Source organism: Plectrocnemia conspersa, unplaced genomic scaffold, assembly GCF_051122295.1.
Source record: "Plectrocnemia conspersa isolate PC_06_02 unplaced genomic scaffold, ASM5112229v1 ptg000009l, whole genome shotgun sequence".
Taxonomy (NCBI): domain Eukaryota; kingdom Metazoa; phylum Arthropoda; class Insecta; order Trichoptera; family Polycentropodidae; genus Plectrocnemia; species Plectrocnemia conspersa.
Window position 1 is genome coordinate 27,295,751 of NW_028277173.1, and position 20,591 is coordinate 27,316,341.

Here is a 20,591-nt window from a genome sequence, read left to right on the forward strand (position 1 = left end):
TCGAGGTCGCTTACATTATGCATTACATTCAATGTGGTACAATTTAATTGAAATGTAATTTAAAAGTACATTGGTACTGAAGTAACGTATATGTTAATCGAAATGTCCTACTAAATAATAATTAGTTCAACACTACAAACTAATTTAGTGTGAAATATTGAGGATGTGAGTAAGTGATACAATTGAAAAATATGACTTTTTACAAATGAATGTTGCAATTAAGCGTTCGTTAACTATGAACGAGTAAATATTTTAATGCAACAATGCTAGCACAATCAACAGTTATTAAATTAGTAGTGAAACACTATACTAAAATTAAAGTCGAAAAATATATTTTATTTTATTAAACTAATAGTTTATATTACAATGCACGACACAGCTCGATTATATTTATATTATTCATCATGATTTTCATTGATCCATTAAAAAAAACTGGTGTACAACATCAAATAATATTTATATAAGAAACTCCAACTCTTGATTTTTATGACAAGATAAAAAAAGAGTTCATATATAATTTAAGCCATATCTTTAAGATAAATATCAATGACTGCTTGTATAAAATATAGACAATTTATTTATAATAAAATATAATAATAAATCCAAATAGTTTGTTGTAAATAGGATAATACTAATTCTAAAACTAAGGTTTCAGCATGTCGGTCGGCGAAAAAAAACACGCGATAGAATCGCTTTAACTTGGTTCATTGAAAGTTTTAGAATCATTCCAGAGTTATTTTTGTGTGCCAACTTGGCATTTTATTTTTTTCACTGGTAATTTGACAAGTTTAGCAAGTTTGCATGAAATTCCGAACTCTGTCATTACTTCGTATAATTTTGTTTTACAAACATACACTGTAGTAAACTGCTTTGAAATCGACAAATATATAAAACGTGTCTACGCTGAACTAAAATGCCATTTAAAGGATCTGTCGTAAGTAGTGTATTTACTTCACTGTGGAGCGCTTTTTCACAAATCCATATTGATCGTCTTTGAGCACGTATTGAAATACTTTAAAATATAAAACATTGAATGTTATTATGTAATTGAAGTTTTTTCAGTATTGGTAATAAGCAATAAAAATGCCTAGAATCTACGAATTCACAATGTAAATATTGATAACGATAGTCCGGCATGCGTAGTTATTTATCTCCGGCCGAAAATCTGATATATGATAAATCGACTTTTAACATTAAATACAATCAGTCAAATTTTTATTTTTTAATATGTCTTGACAGGTTTTTCTAATGTGTCAATATAGCGCCAAATGCGCTCTTATAAAAACATATTTAGAATCTGTACCATATATAATATAAGGCATCTGCATTTTTTATTAGTAAAACATCTTAAGCTGTACAGCAAAATAATTTTTAAATTAAATATAACAAACAAAACATAAATAAATATTAATTTGTAAATCTAAAAAAAGATTGTTAGAGAAAATTTGCAGTTTGGTTTAAGTGAACAGGCAAATATTTTTAGTAATTTAAATTTAGTGTCAGAGATACATTTAAACTTTTATATAGATAGCTCAAACATTTAACCTATATATATAAATAGTTTATTTAACCCAAGTCTGTTTGCATTTTGCGATAAAAATAAACGATAAGGCAGTATTAATTGAAGCCTTGCACCAAAAAACACAAAGTATTACAATAAAGTTTTATTAAAACGAATATTTCTAATGAATTTTAATTTATAATTTATATACTCATAAAAAAATAAATGAGTTGACTTCGTCTTGGGATTGAAATTTTCCAACATTTGATTGACTCCCGAGTCAATTACCCGCAAAATGAACGGTGCCAGTTTCAACGAGATTTAGTATATACCCAACGGCAATCGTCGGCATTAATTCAAACTGGATCCTATTAAAGGATTTTATGTCATTTGTGTTATATACCTTTACTTTTATCAGCACGAACACTAATATTTTAATCTAAAATATTTCACAACCTTTATAATAATAATACTTTTTTAATTTAAACATCTAAACTCATGTATATAGCATAAAAAATTGCCATAGAAAAAAAATATATATTTATAAAATAAGTTTTGCTTTAAAAGCTAAGAGATTTTTCAGTAAAATAAATAGTTCTAAAAGCTTTTAAGAAGCTCACAAATTACCATAATAACGATAAGAAATTTTCCAATTATCTTTGTATGTCTGTGTGAGAAAATGTCACAACATGTCTCGCATCTTTATTTATCTTGGATAATCCTTTCTTAGAAACTTGGATTTAGGCTTAGCGAAATAATTTGTGCGATGTGTATATATCCAAGTTGAATTGGCGAAAATTTTCGACGAAAACGACTTTGAATCATCGTGGTTATATACTTGAAGCACTTGCAGTTGTACATATATTATATGTGAGCTGTTTCTGAGATTTACTGAACTTGACGACGAGACTTTGAAAGTTGAGGTAAGCTGAATTTATAATTTATTGCGTGTATTCGTAGTGAAATGTAGTGCAATGTTATATTTATATTTAATATAACGTATTATGAGCTTAAAGATTTTATTTTTAGAATCGCCACAATTAAATTATAATGTATGTATGTAAAAAATAATAGACATACAAAATTTGTGCAGCAGCAATTTTTAAAAAAATTCTAGCACAATAAACAATTTTCAATGCCAAGATTAATTAGTGATTAATACCTGAAAGACATAAAAGCAAATCCCATATGAAATACAGTGTTATTCAATTTATAACGTATATCTTGGATTTCAAGAGAGCTTTCGAAACAATAGATAAAATAACAATGTTGAAGAAATTAGAGAATATCGGTATAAGTGAAATACTTTTGGGATGGTTTAATAATTATTTATAAAAAAGACAACAAAAAGGTAAAATAAATTAAGCATATTTCAAAGATAAATTAATGTGTCACGGTGTACTACAGGGGTCTAAATTGGGAACATTGTTAATTATATTATATATTAATGATATAGTTATTAATATAAAAAAGTGTAATATACATCTGTTTGCGGACGACACATTAATGGATTATAAATATGGTTAAAAAATATTGTACTTTAACTAAATTAGAATAAAACTAAATGTAGGATTATAATTAATAAAAATATAAAATAGTTGATATTATTTAAATATTAAGGAGTAATTGTAGATACAAAATCAAATTTTAAGGCACATTGTAATTACATATTAAAAAAATAGTAGATTCGAAATAATATGTTTATAATATGTTGTAAGAAATAAAGATCTAATATTCATAGATTTAATACTAGAAATAAAGAATATTTATGGTAAGTTGGGTATACGAAAACGAGTACGGCCAGGGGAATTATGCACGTTGGTGTGAATTTGTATAATAATATTCCTAGGACAATTCACAAAAATAAAAATATAACAGGTTTTATAAATGGAATAAAGAAACACCTTCGTGCATTAAAAAATAAATTAAAATATTTAATCTTTTTATATATATTATTTGTATGTTTAGTTAAAATTTGTTTGATGTAAAAATTATCTATTAAGCTAAATAAATTAATATATTTAATAAATAAATACGGGCGATCAAAATTAGTGACTATTATATAATTATAATTTAAATCGATCATCATAGATTAGGTTTTTCAAGATTTTCCTAATCTCACGGATAATTATTGTGATGAACAAATAAAAAAATAAACCAGGTCGTGCATAGTGACATTTATAAACTATAATAGGGGTAATATTTTTTTTAAATAAATATTCAAAAAAAACTTGATTTCAAAGCTTTAGATTTATTTTTTATTTGGCAAAAGTGTTTGTCTAAAACATTTTTGCTAAAGTACAATATTTTGTAAAAAAAAATATCATTGAAAAATGTAAATCTGTGTTATGTAGAATATCATGTAACAAATAACTTAGTGATTAATACCTAAAATACTAGCGTTCGAATCCCATATGAACTCTGGATTTTTTTAATTTTTGTATCGTGCAAAAGAATTCAGAATTAGTGGATATATTATCTAATTATCACTTTAATTGTTTATCTAAAATAAGGTTTTCGTAAATTTGACTAATTTCACAAATCTTGATAAATTAATAAAATAAAATAAAGCTAATATAAGAGTTTTCTCAACTCATTTATTAACGAATTATGACGAAAAACGTTATTAATTAAAGCAAATACTACTAAATATAAACGATATATTAATAAAAACTTAAGCTAGCTTAATATCAAGCGATAAATTATACCATAAAGAGACACACACAGCTTACAAAAAAACATAATGCGCAATAATAAAAAATAATGTCAGTTGAGATACAAATTAAGTAATATAGTAATAATATTTTGCAAATATTTATCGTTCGTAATTCAAAAGTAAATTCAGTATATAAAATTTTAATCAAGCCTAACTGGAATAAATATTTCATTCAACATATTTGTTCAGCCCTGCCCATTGCGTTCTCGTACGATTTTTTTATTTAACAAAATTCACAAAAAATGCGTACGAGTTTACATATTTAACATAAAAATAAGCCAGGGCCAGCTCGGACCAATTGGGGTCAAAAGACCTCATCTGCCGCTGTTGTTTTTTTTTTGTTCAGTCGAAATGACGATATTTTCTAAATTTCCACGGGGACATTGATTAATGAAGGTTTTTCCGGGAGCGAGCATTTTTCTATGCTAATTCTCAAACGTCGTCAAGGGAAATTTTCTATTGTCAATTTGTACTATATAGGCTCAAAATGTATCACGTAGTTTTGTGTAATTTTATTAGACACAACAACACATGTGTGCTTTATCACGTAAATGTGATAGCAATACAGTTCAATCATGAATACGAAGGATACATGGAAAATAAAAAGACAAGGGTAGTAAAAATGTAAGTAAATATGTTTAGGTCCGCGTGATCTAAAATAGTGCTTAGTTATTCTGTGCAAAATAAGAAATTTTTGCTATAATTGATTACAAATTTGCTATAATTTAAGAACAATGGATATATAAACAGGCAGATTAGTGTCGTTATTATTAATAAAAAATAAAATATAACTATTTTAAATTGTTTTAATATACATTTATGGAAAATGTTAATAAAATGTATCTACAATAGCATTATGTTTTATATACATATAATAAATGTAAATAGAAAGTGTGATTTGCTAACGATCTGATTGTTAGTATAACTCAAATATATAATTCAACTATGTTTCTAAAATAAATTTCTAGTGTTGTAGCTCTTTGTTGAGACGTGAATTATTTGCAATAATAAAACGGTGACATATCACGAACATCGGAGTTTCTCAGAGTCGGACTTATACTTTTATAATTTTATAAAATGTGTTTTATATTTTCAATAGACAAGCAAACCATAAGGCGCCATTATTTAACGTTTTATTTCAATAATAAATTAAAATGAAATAACTGTAAATCATACTAAGCATGAAACCAATTTTGAGAGTATATTTCACAGTTCGTTCGAGAGAAAGGCGAAAAATTTTCATATATTATATATGTATGTAAAAAATTGTAGCAGGTGAAGTAACCATTTATCGCCACTCCTCAGTTGACTCTGATTAATGGTTATGAATCGGCAGTTTGTAAGAGAGATAAATGCATTGAAGAGTTAAAACGCACGGTTAAATAATAAATTAAAAATATAAATATATATTTATAATACGCTAATTTGTATTCTATTAAAGAATAAACGTTAAATTTCAAAATATTATTAAATATTTGACGCTCTATAATACATTTTATTTTTTTATCCACACGTGTAATGTATTAAATGATATCAATCACTAGTTAAAGTTAAAGGACGTGTTTCAATACAATTTTTATAGTTTGTTGAGTGCCTCATTTTTTAAGGTTTTGTTGTTGGTGAGTGCGTCATTTTTAAAAGCCGTTTATATGAAAATACCGTCAAGTACATGTGAAAGTTTTTAAATTCGATTACCTATTGTAAAATAATTTTATCATAAAAAATATATTAGGTTACAATAAAATATATTTAAACATAAATATTTAATAAGCTAGACATTTTTAAATTCATAAACTATATTTTTTATATAAATAATTAAATTAATGTTGTAAGTAAACTTGTTAAGGTCAAGATATGGGATTAACGGCCAACAACGCGCCTAATAATTGCTTAAACGACGCTTTCAATGTTGCTGTTTTTAAAAGCAGACACGATATATTTGCTAAATATTTTTATGCAAAGAGGATTTGTTTTAAGCAAATTTCCGAAAATATTTGTTTCTTAAACAAAATTTATTTTCGGGAAAATGTATGAAAAAAATACAACGTGTGCTATTTACTATGTTATTAGCTTAACATATTCTTGCTATGAATTATATACATTTATAATTAAGCTCTATCAAATAAAGTATATATGTATTTAAACTGTTAATTGGTTACAACCAACAGACTGCAAAATTTATCTTGTCGAAAACACCATTGAGGAATACACAATGATATTGGCATTTTGATTTTCACTGAATTGCGAGCGATTCAGCATTATACCTTTTAAAATTATTTTCTACACGAAAGCTGTCAGTCAACTGACTAGGGAACTACTAGAGAACAATAGAGGTTTACCCCTGAATGAAAAAAAAATTTTCGAGAATTCCAGTAAGCGATTACGGAAATATCTTTTTCTTACGATTTCGAGAAGTGATGCGTTTTCTTGCACGCGACTGTATATTATTCTATTTACAGGCTTTGCACTGCTGTTTTTAATGTTAATAATTATTTTAAATATAAAACTGATAGAAATACAAAAATTTTGGTAAGCACGATAGCAGATGAAATACACAAATTAATTTTAAAAATGTGATAAAATATACTAAAACTTTTTGTTTAAAATCAGCTAAGAATGTTTTTTATGTAGATAATATATTTATATTTTATGTCAATAAAATAAAACAGTATTATCAAATTATTAAATATAGTATTATTCTTTTTTTTAAATATAAAGAATACAAGTGGATAATTATAATATTTTTTTGAAGTAACTCATGTAATATTTTTGCAAACAGTACATTTATTAAAATAGAGCAAAATTCCTAATATGATTTACATAATGTGTAAATCTAAATATTTATATAATTATGTTATAAAATATCTATTCATATTTTAAAATAATATATAATAATACATTATAAAATAAATTTATTATATCTTTACATATAAAAATTTCTGCTGGGAATGGTCACAAGAATCAGATAGATTTTTTATTTTAAAATTTTTTTTTAATTTTAAGGAACGTTATAATTACGTAATAAAAAAATAGTTAAAAAAATAGGTAAATGATCTAGGATGAGAAATATGTTAGGTATAAAAAAATAATACAATAGTAATATATTGCCCCACTTAAATTATTGTGCAACAATATTATATATGTATACTTAATAAATTAGATAAAACGATTTTGCAAAAATTATAATAGAGAGAAATGCGAAAAGTTTTAAATAAAAAGAGATATACTAGTTGTAATAATATGATTGATAGATTGAAATGGGGAAATATATCCCAGAATCAATTTTTTTTCTGGGAAATGTCACAAGAATCAGATGCATCAAAAGTATTTTTAAATTTTACATATATATTTTATTAACAAAGTTACAATTTAATATTTTAACGACTAATTTTATTAATGATTAGTCATTTTGTAAAATAAAATAGTGGCAATCTGACAAAAACTACGGTGCTATATATAGCAAAGTAATATTTTTTATTTTTATCATATTTTAAAGTATATTTTATATTTTATTTTAATAGCATTTTGACTAACGAAACAAACCAAAATATTTACTAGATCAATTGAAAAATATTTAAGAAAAATTATTGAAAAAACAACATGAGATAATAATCAATATGGGTCATCGTGCTTCGTACATTTTTTAATATTATTTAAATAACAGAATGACTAAGGGTAGCTTTAAACTCTCCTGTTATTTTTTAAAATATTATTTTGTAACAATGCATTGAAAACCATTAACAACTACAAGTAAATCATTAGATACGAGACTGAAATCAATATCTGTTAATATCTTCAAACTATAATTACAGATAATAATTATTAGATGTAACTATACACGACCTTGCTATATTTTATAATGTTCATAACAATATTTATCAATGAGATTAGAAAAACCTGAAAAACCATAATTTGTGATGATTGATAGAAATGATAATTATATAAATATCACTAATGCCAATGGCCAGATACGATTAAAACTGAAAGAGTTTTGGGATCTGAACCTTTTTGCTAATTACTACATAAAATTTCATATGTGTACCATTTTTAAGTTCCTTATTTAATACATACATCTGATTTCACACACTATTTTTTATTTGTGTAAAGAACACATATGAATATATAAGTAAGTCTAATTTATTATATGATAAAGTTATTATTTTATTATAGTAATTATTAAAAATATAATTCATAGTAAAATATTTAAAACAGTTTTTAATATGTAAATAATTTATTAAAAACTATAAATTTCATTACTATGGTAATTATTCAAAATAAATCAAATATATAATAAACAATAATTACATAGAACAATGTTTTGATAATAGTAAAATAAATTTAAATACATATCAAAGTGTCAGATGATTTTTCAAAGGTTGCTTTCAAATCGCATTTTTCAACTTTTGTCGCATAATAATAGTATAACAAAGTGTATGTAGCATATACTTTAAAACACGCTGTATACAATGAAGCATATCGTGTTGAGCCTGTTGAACGATTATTTCACAGAAAACCTTTTATTATACAATATCACACACAAAATAACAAAACGCACGATACAACACAATCAATCTGAACAACAATTAATAACAATCGCTCGTATTATTGGCCGGCTCCTAGGCTTTAATAAATCAGAGTAATAATTTTAGCCTTTAATTAGAAATGCGAGCAAATCTCATTCGTAAATTTGATTAGGATCTCGGAAAATAATTGTGTTACACTGAGAATTCATACAATTTACTTCCACGGACATATTTAATAAGATGAGAAGAATTTTCTCGATTTCCCACGGGGAGACCGACGATGATGACAAACGATTTTTTTTTCTAACTGATCACAAGGGTCCGGATTATCAATCTACATATTACATAAAAAAAAGTAATTATTACTCTTATATTTTTTTAATGTAGCGAAAATGTGAGTCAAAATCCTAAAGGTAAGCAATACAGTTTTTTAAAAAAAATCATTATCAAAGATGAGATTCTTATTTTAAATATAAATATTGATTAAATAAAAATCAATATAAGTAATTGTATTTTGTACATTTTAAATTGTGATTATTATGTATTATTATATACATCACCTTGTGCAAAACATATGGTTATAAACAATATACAGAATGATCTCATTAGATAGGAAAGCATTCGGTGCTAAGACCCGATGATACAAAGCATTCTAAAAGCTTGGTTTTATAGTTAATATCATAATATTAAAAAATAAAAAAAGCCACTATGTAATAATAAAATTTAACGTGGGTTATATATTTTTTTGCATTAAAAATAAACCATATATAAAATAATTAAACTAGATTAAATATAAATTATCGATCTAAGTAAACATTATTTTCATTCTTAATTTTTTTATGATTAATATTATGTTAACAAGCCATTTATTTAAGCTAACATTACTTCTTTATAAAATCAAATATTGCATATATTATAATATAAATAATATCTAAAGTTCATAATTTATTTTTTGGATATCGAACGAAAGCAAAAAAGGCTTGCCATAAAAGCTTATGTAAATATTATATATTATATACCATTTGAAAATGCATAAACGTTATAATACTATTTTTTTTATATTCTTATTACGATTTAAATATAACTAAATAAAATATGTATAATATGTATTTTTAAGACATTTATGATTTTTAATAAATATTCGAGCAATACACAATATAATCAAGTTAAATCTGAAGCTTTACAAAAACATTTATAAACAAATAAAATATATGTGTATAGTGAGGTAATATTAAATACATTTTACTTAAACTCTTACGAAAAAACAGCATATTTATGTATTTTATGAACGTTGAAACATAGTGTGTCCAAAATAATTAAAGTTGTATAGTTATTAAAAAAAAACTAGTATAGTAATAAAAAAATCATTTCATTTATTTTTTATGTAATAAAGACGATAAAAAATTATTACCAAATAATTTAATGAAAAAACTATAATCAAATATGAATTAGATTAAAATAATAGTTATATTATAGTTGTTTGTATAACCACACGAAATCACTAATTTATTTAGAATTTATACGAAAAACATTATCAAGTTGTATAACTAAGTTTAAAACAATGGTCAAATAGTATTTTTAACCAGTTTAAAAATATGTATGTGAGCATTACCATAACTAGAAAAAATTGTATATATTATAGCGTATAATTGTTATAATTTAACTATTAGATAATCAAAACGCAGTAACAAATTTAAAAAATAAAATAACAAGAAATATATTATAGTAATATATAAAACTAGAACTTAGCAGATTATTATGTTGAAACATGTCAGCTAAAATACTCTTAAACCTACACGCAATTCGAACTAAATCTTTATTGCTGTGAATATATTTATTCTCTATTTTAGTTGCGTGAAAGTCATCGGATTTCCCTTAAGGGTCTCGCTTGTAAATTTCGTCACGCTTACGAAAACCGTGAAAAGTTTTTTCTTTTGTCATTAAAACCGACTTAAAAGAAAAAAACGATTTTTACCGAAGCCTAAATATATTTCGTGGTTTTGCCGTACTTTTTTGTACGGCTTTTCTCTCAGACAACTTCGCATAAATCAATTAAAATATAGAAGCAAAAATACCTTTAGGTAAAAATGTGCATTTATTTTCAAGCTATTTAATTAATATGCTATATATATTTATCACGCAATACTAATTTAATTAATAACTCAAGCAATGTTAATGTAATGAAATTGTTCTAACGTTTCTAATCTATAATCTTAATAGTATAATAGCGAAATGTTTCAGTGGCTTTAATTTATCGATAAGTATATTTTATTTAAAACATTCTACAAAAGTTTTATTATTTTTAAATACTAATTTGTATCAAGTCTATACTATTGATTATTGAATATTAAAAAACATTTTTCTATTTTAACTGTTTTGATCTGAATTAATTTTTAAAGTAATTTATATGTTAACTAAATGTAAGAAAAAAATTGTTTTACCTATTATTTTTAGTACTATAATATGTAATATTAAAAGTTTTAATTAATTTGAAATATATTTTATACAAATATAATTTTACTGTTAAATATTTATAATTTTTAAGGTGATAAAACTTTTTACATATATATGTAAATATGTTGTCATAGAATAAACCAAACTTATTTAAACAAGTTATACGAGAAAAGTTTAAAGTTTTTTTTTGAACTTATCTGAACTCTAAACAAAATTAACCCGAAATATTTTGGATCATATCCATATATATTTTAAAAAACCAATTACGTTTTAATATGCAGTTATCTTAATAAATAACTATGAATATATTATTGTAAAAGCTCATGCTTATTTACAAAATATTAGTTACCGTTAAATTTAAATTACGTAACTCATTATTACATTACAAATTGTATTATTATTTAGTAAATACGATATTTAAAAAGCTTAAATGCAAAAATGCTTCTCGCAAACAAATTTTTGAGACAGCAAGAATAATTCTGAAACTATGACTTTCAATTTCCATGTTAAAATTAATTTAATAAAGAACTTTTAATATATATATGTTTAACTAGCTTATTTATTTTTAGATCAGAAGTGTTTAATAAATTTATAATATAAAATGTATCATTACTGTAAAATATTTAAAAAAAAATATGATACTAATCTTACTTAAATAATATTTGCTATTTTTAAATTTAAGTAATTGTAAAGTGTATTGTTTATATTAAAATTGTATTCGTCTTTTCGCGAAAAGCTTAATGAGGTCCCTAAGGTACATTTTTCCTCTCGCCTACTCCCATCTCGCAATTAATCAAGATTGCTATGAGGAGATTTTTACGCGATGGACGAAACAGTTGTTTCACTACGCTTTCCGGTGATTTATCTTAACTTGCACAAGCTCGTTTAAAAGCTTATCTCGTCCTTCGTAAAGAGACTGATGCCTTTGTTTTTCACGCCGTCGTCGGCCCGGAAAATTTATTATTATAAGGCACGTCATTTTTCACGGCTGCTGTTGCATTTACATCAAGTGAACGATGAGGAAATTAGCATAATTTACACATACAAAAAGTAATAAAAACAAATACACCCTAACGACGATTTAATAGCATTAAAAAAGGATTTTCCGCTCGTGTGTGTTTACGTATAAAATTTTATGTTGTACTTACGCAAAATTTAATCACATACACATGTCGATGAAATGACGAGGCTTTCAAATAATTAAAACATAATTAAAACAATTCGAACGAGTGAAAAACAAATTTGGAAACTTTCGCGTGTAACGCGAATGTCAGCGCGAAGCTTTTCAAATATAACGTAGAGCTTTCGAGCCAGCCGAACGTGTACTAACTGGATGGCGGGAACGTGGACTGTCTCGGTAGAAAAGCTACCCCCAGCCGCGGCCAACCAGTGGGCATGCGTTTGGTGTGCTGTCATAAATTTACCATACACGTGCTCATGATGTGCGTATATTTATTTACTTTGCAAAAATATGCGCATGGCCTAAAAGCTTATCGCTAGATCGTCTTACGCATAAATAAACTATGCAACACTAAAATATTATGATACAAATAAAATATTAATAAAAAAATAACACAATACAAAAAATGTAATCACAAAAACATTTTCATAGTAATATGCCAATTACTTGATTAAAAATGTGTATTATTAAATACATTATAAGTTTGCTAAAAAAATATTTTTATTTTTTTAAATTAAAATGCTGTTGCAACAATATTTGGTTTGTAATCTAATAATATTTTGTTTTAAAGCAGCAGATAATCATCGTAAAATAAGCAATGATTTTAGAGAAGGTACTTTTAAAGAGCTTAGAAGTACTTTTAAAGAGCTAATAAGGTACTTTTCAATAGGTTCAGTGGTGGCTCAAAACATTTATAAATACTAAAGCTTAGATCAGAAAAAGAGTCTTGGACGTCTTTCTTTGGTTAATAACAATTATGCTTAGTTTAGTTCTGGACCACTTAAAGCAGCTAAAAAATCCAATAAAACTTGACAAATGGAAGTTTTCTCTGCACTTTTTCACTAAATTGATTTATTAAAAACAGAAATTTGTCTACACAATAGTTGAACATAAATTGAGGTACTGCACTACACATTTTAAAAGTTTTTGGAACTCGATGTTATACACATGCGTCGAAGAGTTGAAGAAGAATATCTAGCTGATTGCGTAGTACCCAAAGTCAAATAAAATGGCGGAAGTGTTATGGTCTGGGGTTGCATGGCTGCAGCAGAGATGGAAACTTTGTATACGAGAATAGTACATATAGTGACATTTATTTTTTAATGCTAGAATCCACTTTAATGGATTCCTACTGGAAACTATTTCTAAATACAGACCACACTACCACTCGATTTCAGCAAGTAAACACTCTGTACCATACTTCCCTAAAAAGCAGTGGTTGTCTTGCGTCAAAGTATTTGACGCTTTTAAAATGGTCTACACAGTCACCAGACCTCAATCCTTTAAATAATTTACGAGCAAAATTAAATTGAAATGATGCCCATCACAATTGCATATCTAAAACTACTACAAAAATTGCAGATGGAATGGAAAAAATTGTCTCCGTTCACCTGCAAGTTATTAGTGTGCCAAAAAGAGTTGAAGCTGTTATTAAACCTAAGGGTGGGCCTAGTAAAAACAATTTAAACAACCTTAATCGGTTTTTATTTATATTTTTACGATTTTTTAGGATAAAACACATTTATTAGAGTGCGCCATTATCTTATGATCGCTACTAACGTACGTGGTGAGGATACGACACACCAGCATAACCGTGTATATAATCCGGTATTAAAACTGGACCCAAACACGCTTTAAGGACTTATTTAACCATACATTTCTGACTTATCTCCTGTTAAGTATCACCGTGCTTGAGACCACAATTAACTATCGACGCAATCGATAACGTACTCTTAGATTTTCCTAAAGTAACTCAAGTGACCGCTGTCGGTAAATGAGCAATTCTGTTATACCCATAGATTATAGTACTAATTTAAGTCCTTCGTGTTTTAATATCTGTATCAATAGTATAAACAATACATCAGATATTTATTGCACAATGAAACTTACTTCTAAAATATTTACAAATGCAAATTTGCTATTTTCACAAAAAAGTATGAAGTCGCTTTAGAGTAGAATAATAATATTCTTGCATTTCTTTGCCCAGTATTTTTTTATAGTTCAGATGAGATAGTGTTTTATCTAAAAATACTTTTATTAGGGACTTAAAAGTAAGATTCGATTATATATTTCATATAGACTAATAATGTTTGCCGAATTTTTACCGTGCTTAAATTTTTTTTTACTTTTTTCCGTGTAGCCACCACAAAATATTTTTGAACTACCCTAGAAATTTTATGTGGCCAACTTTGAGAAATAAAATGAAATCAATGGGTTAAAGCAAGAGGTAGCAATTATTTTTATTACAAAATAATATATTGCTTTATAAATAATTTTTAAAAGTATACGTTGACGAGATAAAATTATACAAAAAATGTACTGGTAAAGTATGCCGTAAAAAAGCCTTATTGATTTTTATGAACAACCAAATAAAATAGATCACGTAAAAACACCAAAAAATTTTCACCAAAATACAAAATAAATTATAAGAAATAATATATTCCAAATTAAAGTGGCCTACACTAACGCATTTTTAGCAACGGGTGTTTGGAACGCAATTGTGACTATAAAAAGCCATAAAATGATTTTTTTTTAAAAAATCTGATTCATATGCTTCGACAAGTTTACCAAATGCGTCATAATGGCCATTATATAAATAATAGTTACACAATTTAACATTTAAACATAAATAAAAATAAGGAATAATTATGCACATCTAAAATAGATGAGCACCATTCTACATATTTGCTTCTAGGTATGCACATTTATTATTGTAAAGCGCATACATTCAGGCCGCGACGGGTAAGAATAACGGACGTGATCGATACTTTCTAGAGCACTCTAAAACCCGCCGCCGAAAGTTACTATTTCTCAGGAATATGAATGTTCGCTTTTTAGTGTTCGGCACATTTTCTTTAATCCTGAAAACGATCAAACGTCAGTGCGTCCACTAAGCCACAAAACTTAAGGAGTCGTTAGAGCCATTACAAGCCAACGTGCGTACGCGACAGCATGCGCGCGTTAACCGTGAGAGGGGTCGTCAACTAGAGCGCGCGGCATTAACGAAATTTATATTTAGATCACGCCGAACTGTGCTACATTCATACTGATGTACCTGCTTCAGCGGTGTGATAAAGTTTACAATAAGTTTCGCCGCTTGTTATCGACAGCCATTGATATAGATTTAGCATATAAAACATTACTTGATAGGCAGTGCAAATGAAAAAAATATTTATATATAAGTACTCCAAATATAAAATGTTTAATAAAGTCTTATTATTTAATAATTACGGAATAAAAACAATAATTGTAATTTAAAACATCAGCATACAGCAGCAGTTTTTTCAAACAGAATGGTCATTTCTGTAGAATAATTTAACAATTTTAATGCGTTAAGTGGTGATTAAGCAATGCATTTCATAAATGTGTTTCAACGCGCGTGATTATTGACAGCTGTCTGATTTACGGTGCTATCAACATAAGAATCTCGAATTACTAATGAACTTTTTAACAAGTGTCTGAATGCATTGCTGATGTCTGCTGTTTACGATTACTTGACGTACCCAAAAGTGTCAACTCGCACATCCCATTTTAAAAACCACCGCTCTATGTATTCGTTATTTTAGGTCATTTGATCCACAGTAATTACAGTCGCAAATAATGAAGGTAAGAGAAACGCATCACAAAGAGGGTCTATAATATTCAGTCTGCCACCGGGGCTTCGCCCTTAGCCAGTCAGTCTAAAATCCAGCACAGACTAGCTTACTAGATGAACCGTGGAGATATACTTGGGTCTACCTACATAGCCAAAACGCCATCCAGATGATGCATCTTAAATAGGCTTGTGCCCTAAGATTGGATTTATAATATTGAATATGTTCTGCAGATTAAAATACTAGAGCTGTGTCTTCCTTGGTACATACACTATACTCTACCACGAATAAATTTATTAATTATGAATAAAATAGTCATCAATTAGACGTAGCACGATACTTTCACAATTTTCAGGATTCCCAGAAACCAATTATTTGGTTATTAAATTCTTTGATCAAAGTAAATTATTAAAGCAGACTAACTTTTAATTTCAGTAGCTGTATTGAGATACTAAGAAATTTGGATACAACAAAACTAGGAAACGAAACGTGATTGGTTGTGAAGGCGTTAGACTCAGGTGGGATTTTACAGGTCACATTTAATTATTTTTTTGCTTAAAGCAGCTTTAACTCCTTCGTCAAGCAAATAAATAAGTTATTAAACGAACGGTTGTTCAATCTGCCAGAAATTTATTTGATAGATAAATATTTTTTTTACTATCAATTATATGTCGCAAATAACGAGTAGGACATCGAAAACATTTTCTATGTAATATTAATTATAAATAACTGGTAAAAAATATATTTATAGTCAAACACAGAAAAACGCATAGGAACTATTCGCTATATTTATTTTTAATAATCAACAAGTACTGATTAGTAAGACTTTTTACTAAAGATGCAAGTCTAAAAATCAGTGACATATACTGTGTTAATTATTAACTATTTTTACAGATTTTAATTAATATATGTCACTCTGCATGACCCAGCTCAATTTTTTAAACATTCATGAAAATATTTATCCAGGAGATTAGGAAAATCTAGGAAAACTTGAGCTGTGATAATAGATTAAAATTATAATAATATATTATTCACTTATTTTACCAATTTAAAAACGATCGAGTACATAAATATTTCAAATTTAAATCTCTCAGTATTTATCTACATATATCACTGATTTTTAAGGGTTTTTAAAAAATACTAATATTTAAAAATAAAATTATATTAGTATATGTGACTATATTGAAATATAATACATATACGAATATATGTATATATATAATATATATAATTCCATAAAAAAGTTAAAAGAGAATGCCATAAAAAAAGCCAGGAAATAATTAATCCATTTGAATTCCAAAAACACAAAATAGATATCTGCGGCTTTTTCCGCCCCAATCCCATCTTTATGGTGATCGTATATTTCCTATTTACGAAACAAAATCCGATTCGTATATCACAAATACATTTTCAAAAATAATAACGGCAAATGTGTTACTTTTTCCTCTCCATATAGCTTTTCCAAATCGTTTGGCGAAAAGCTCCGGCGAAAAAATATATTAATATTTGCGAAAGCTTAACGCGAACGCATTTAACCCGTACGTTTCGAAGTATAAATTTTTCGATTAAGCAATAACGGTAGTTCAAAATAAAAATAAAATAAACATAAACATTTTTTTTAAATAAAATGGCGAAGTTATTATAAAATAAATAAAATTCTATGGATGTATTATATAATATTAAAATCGCTTTGTATAGAAGCTATCTTTGACTGCTTAAAAATGTAATACGTAGATAAAGACGTCCATTCAATTTAAGGGATTAGGATTCCCTCAAAATGCGCATTTTAATAAAGCATTCATTCTAGATCATGTTTTGAATAGAATTTTTTTGTATAAGAGCAGATAGGCGAAAAATTAATTATTTATATTTCGATAACACACAATGGAAGAAGCCTCATGAATTTGATCAAAAAAATAGATGCAGTCAGCTTTAATCGTCGTAATGTATATAATATATTATAATCATTTTATCTTTAATAAGATTTTAAATCACATATTTATAAGTCCTAATAAAATATATATACATATTTTTAGAACTACTATAAAATTTACAAAATCACCGCGCTTTCAGTTTGACACATTTGTTACTTTGGTAAATTTAATATTTTACGATAAATTTAATAATGATAAGAAATATATTACCTCTCAATATGAAATATTCACGAGACGAACGAATAAAGATGCAAAATATAAATGTTTATCATTTTTATATATATATAAATATGACAATAAATACATCAACGTTGTTTTTTCCATGGCTTTTTATATAACTGGTTATATAAATATTAAATTAATCTGTGCTAGAATTGTGTCTAATTTATGAAAATTTAATATTGTTCGTTACATTACAATAAAAATACCGATGCAAATGTAAAACTAAATAAAATTAATAATGGCTAAAAATTATTAATTGACTAACGTTTCAATCATTTTAAAAAAAATACAACATAGATTTAAGCTTAAATATTTTTTTAACATTTTTAAAAATACTTTTTGATTATAAATTTTATAAAATTTACCGGGCTATTTTCATAAAATACAACAACACAAGATCAGTGTCTAAATAACAGATTAATTAAAGACGGTAAGGTTTGCACAAATTGCATAATATTAAAAATATGTAAGGATCATAAAGGTTCACAAATTTAGCTTTAATATGTATATTTAGACTGACAAAATAAGGATTCTGGTTAGGATAGTTAAATTTAAGGGAAAAATTAGCACTGAAGCAGTAAAAATGTGTTGAAAAAATAATGTTTAGAAATACAAAAATGTACTAAAGAAAAATACTAAGAATTGATGCTTGAGAATATTATTTGGTATCTAATAATTAAAAAATAAATAAATACGGCTGTGAAAATAATAATTTAGTCAAAAAGACAGGAAATCTCTAAAAAAAACATATATTGTTGAATTTAAAACATTAAATGGCACAAAAAAAAGAGAAAGACTGAGATATCGTCTGTAGATAAGATTTGAGACATGACTTAATAATAAAAAACTACGCAAAAAAAATATGGTTGATCATAAGGTACTGTAAAAAGCAATACTAATTTTTTATTACAGGTAAACGAAAAATTAAATGCTTTGAACTGTTCCGTTCTACAGATAAATCATAAAAATATTATGTTATCGAGTAATAATAAACAATCAACGAAACCAAAACTTGCAGTCAAATTTTAATTGGCTGGTGTCCGAAGTAATTTCTCGCCGGTGGACATGCTGATGTCGACCGGCGGCAGTGTTAGATTCTCGCTAGAGTACTCGTTCTGAATTATAATTTAATTATAATTCAGAACTATCATTACAGATTAGGTTTTCCTAGATTTTCCATATCTTACATATGCTGATGAGTGTCTCATTGAGCTATCTATAAGTAAAGTACCATCCATGCAGTGTCATAGAAACAAATCCAACTATTTTTTAAAATTTTTATTAGTCCAGAAAGTTTTGAGTCATACCTCAACATTCAATTCAAGCCACGTCTCGGTGTTTTTTGCCACAATTTAAAGTGAGCTACAGAAACATGGTCCCTTGGTACACACCAGACAGTAATTAGTATCGACCTGAGGTGAAAAAGCTGAGCAGAAAGGGTTGCGGACGTTGGAGAGTTGCATGCAATACGGAGCTTAGGCGTTAATTACGCGAAAGAGTACCAGATGAGACTGGGAAGCATTTAAACGCTTTGGGTTTAGCGATGGGATAGTGCAATGTGCACCACTCAGTGGAAGCAGTATGTAGAGGGTTAAATTAAAGCCGAAGAATGGGGTTGTGCATTCAAAATTACATGTTGGATCTTGGCGGCGAATGGCTTATAGTAGGAATGGCCATTAAGCATTCAACTATTCTGGTTTTATGTAATTTATTTCTATCCTTAAAATAATTACATTTTTTCTAATTTAAAATTTCAGAGAATTTTCAAAAAAAATTTTATTAGATTTAATACAATTGTAGGTATGAAAGCATGCCTTAGGGGTCTTAGAGGCTAAGATGTCTAAAGTCAGGACATGTTCGTACAAAGCTTGACGTATGTACTTAACTTATTCACGTGTTGGTATATATAATAATAGCTTAAGCACGTTTATGATTATATGTGTATGTAATGTCGGGGAGGAATATATTTATTCTTTAAAAATAGTATAAGATACTCAAAAGCATTCTATATTCATTGCCCGTATTTTTTCAATTTATTTTCATATACTGCATAAATCTCAGAAAGTATAAACTTATGTAAACATGTTTTAAATATTATAAATCAAGTAGTGCCATAAAAATATTCATATTAATATTATTATATATATATAATCATACTGTATGTTATGTTACATGACATAAATAAATCTACATTGCATAAACAAAATTATTTGATTGTGCTATATTTATAAACAAGAAAATATAAATATTTTACAGTCACATACAAATTATATTAAAAACAAAAAAAATTAAATCAAAAACGACATTAACGCACAAGCGTGTTTTAAGACAAGAAATAGAGAGTTTATTAAAATATCAATGGATAACACGGGTAGTAAATATTCTTTGATTTATATATGAGATTTTGACGAATTATTCTTTATTAGGCGTTTTTTTATATTAAAATATGCTCCTGTCTTGGATTAAAC

General features: G+C 26.6%; 1 protein-coding gene across 6 annotated transcripts in view; it reads right to left on the bottom strand.

Moving 5' to 3' along the window:
* The window catches only part of LOC148232495 (metabotropic glutamate receptor 2-like), a 671,990-nt gene that overhangs the window by 278,333 nt on the left and 373,066 nt on the right, over positions 1 to 20,591 (bottom strand). The window contains exon 1 of one of the 6 annotated variants that reach the window (XM_088191657.1): positions 12,343 to 12,521. The exons of the other annotated variants lie outside the window; for them this stretch is intronic. The gene's annotated coding sequence lies outside the window, so the exon portion shown is untranslated. Of the gene's footprint in view, positions 1 to 12,342; positions 12,522 to 20,591 lie in introns of those variants that run through there. 6 annotated transcript variants of the gene reach the window in all.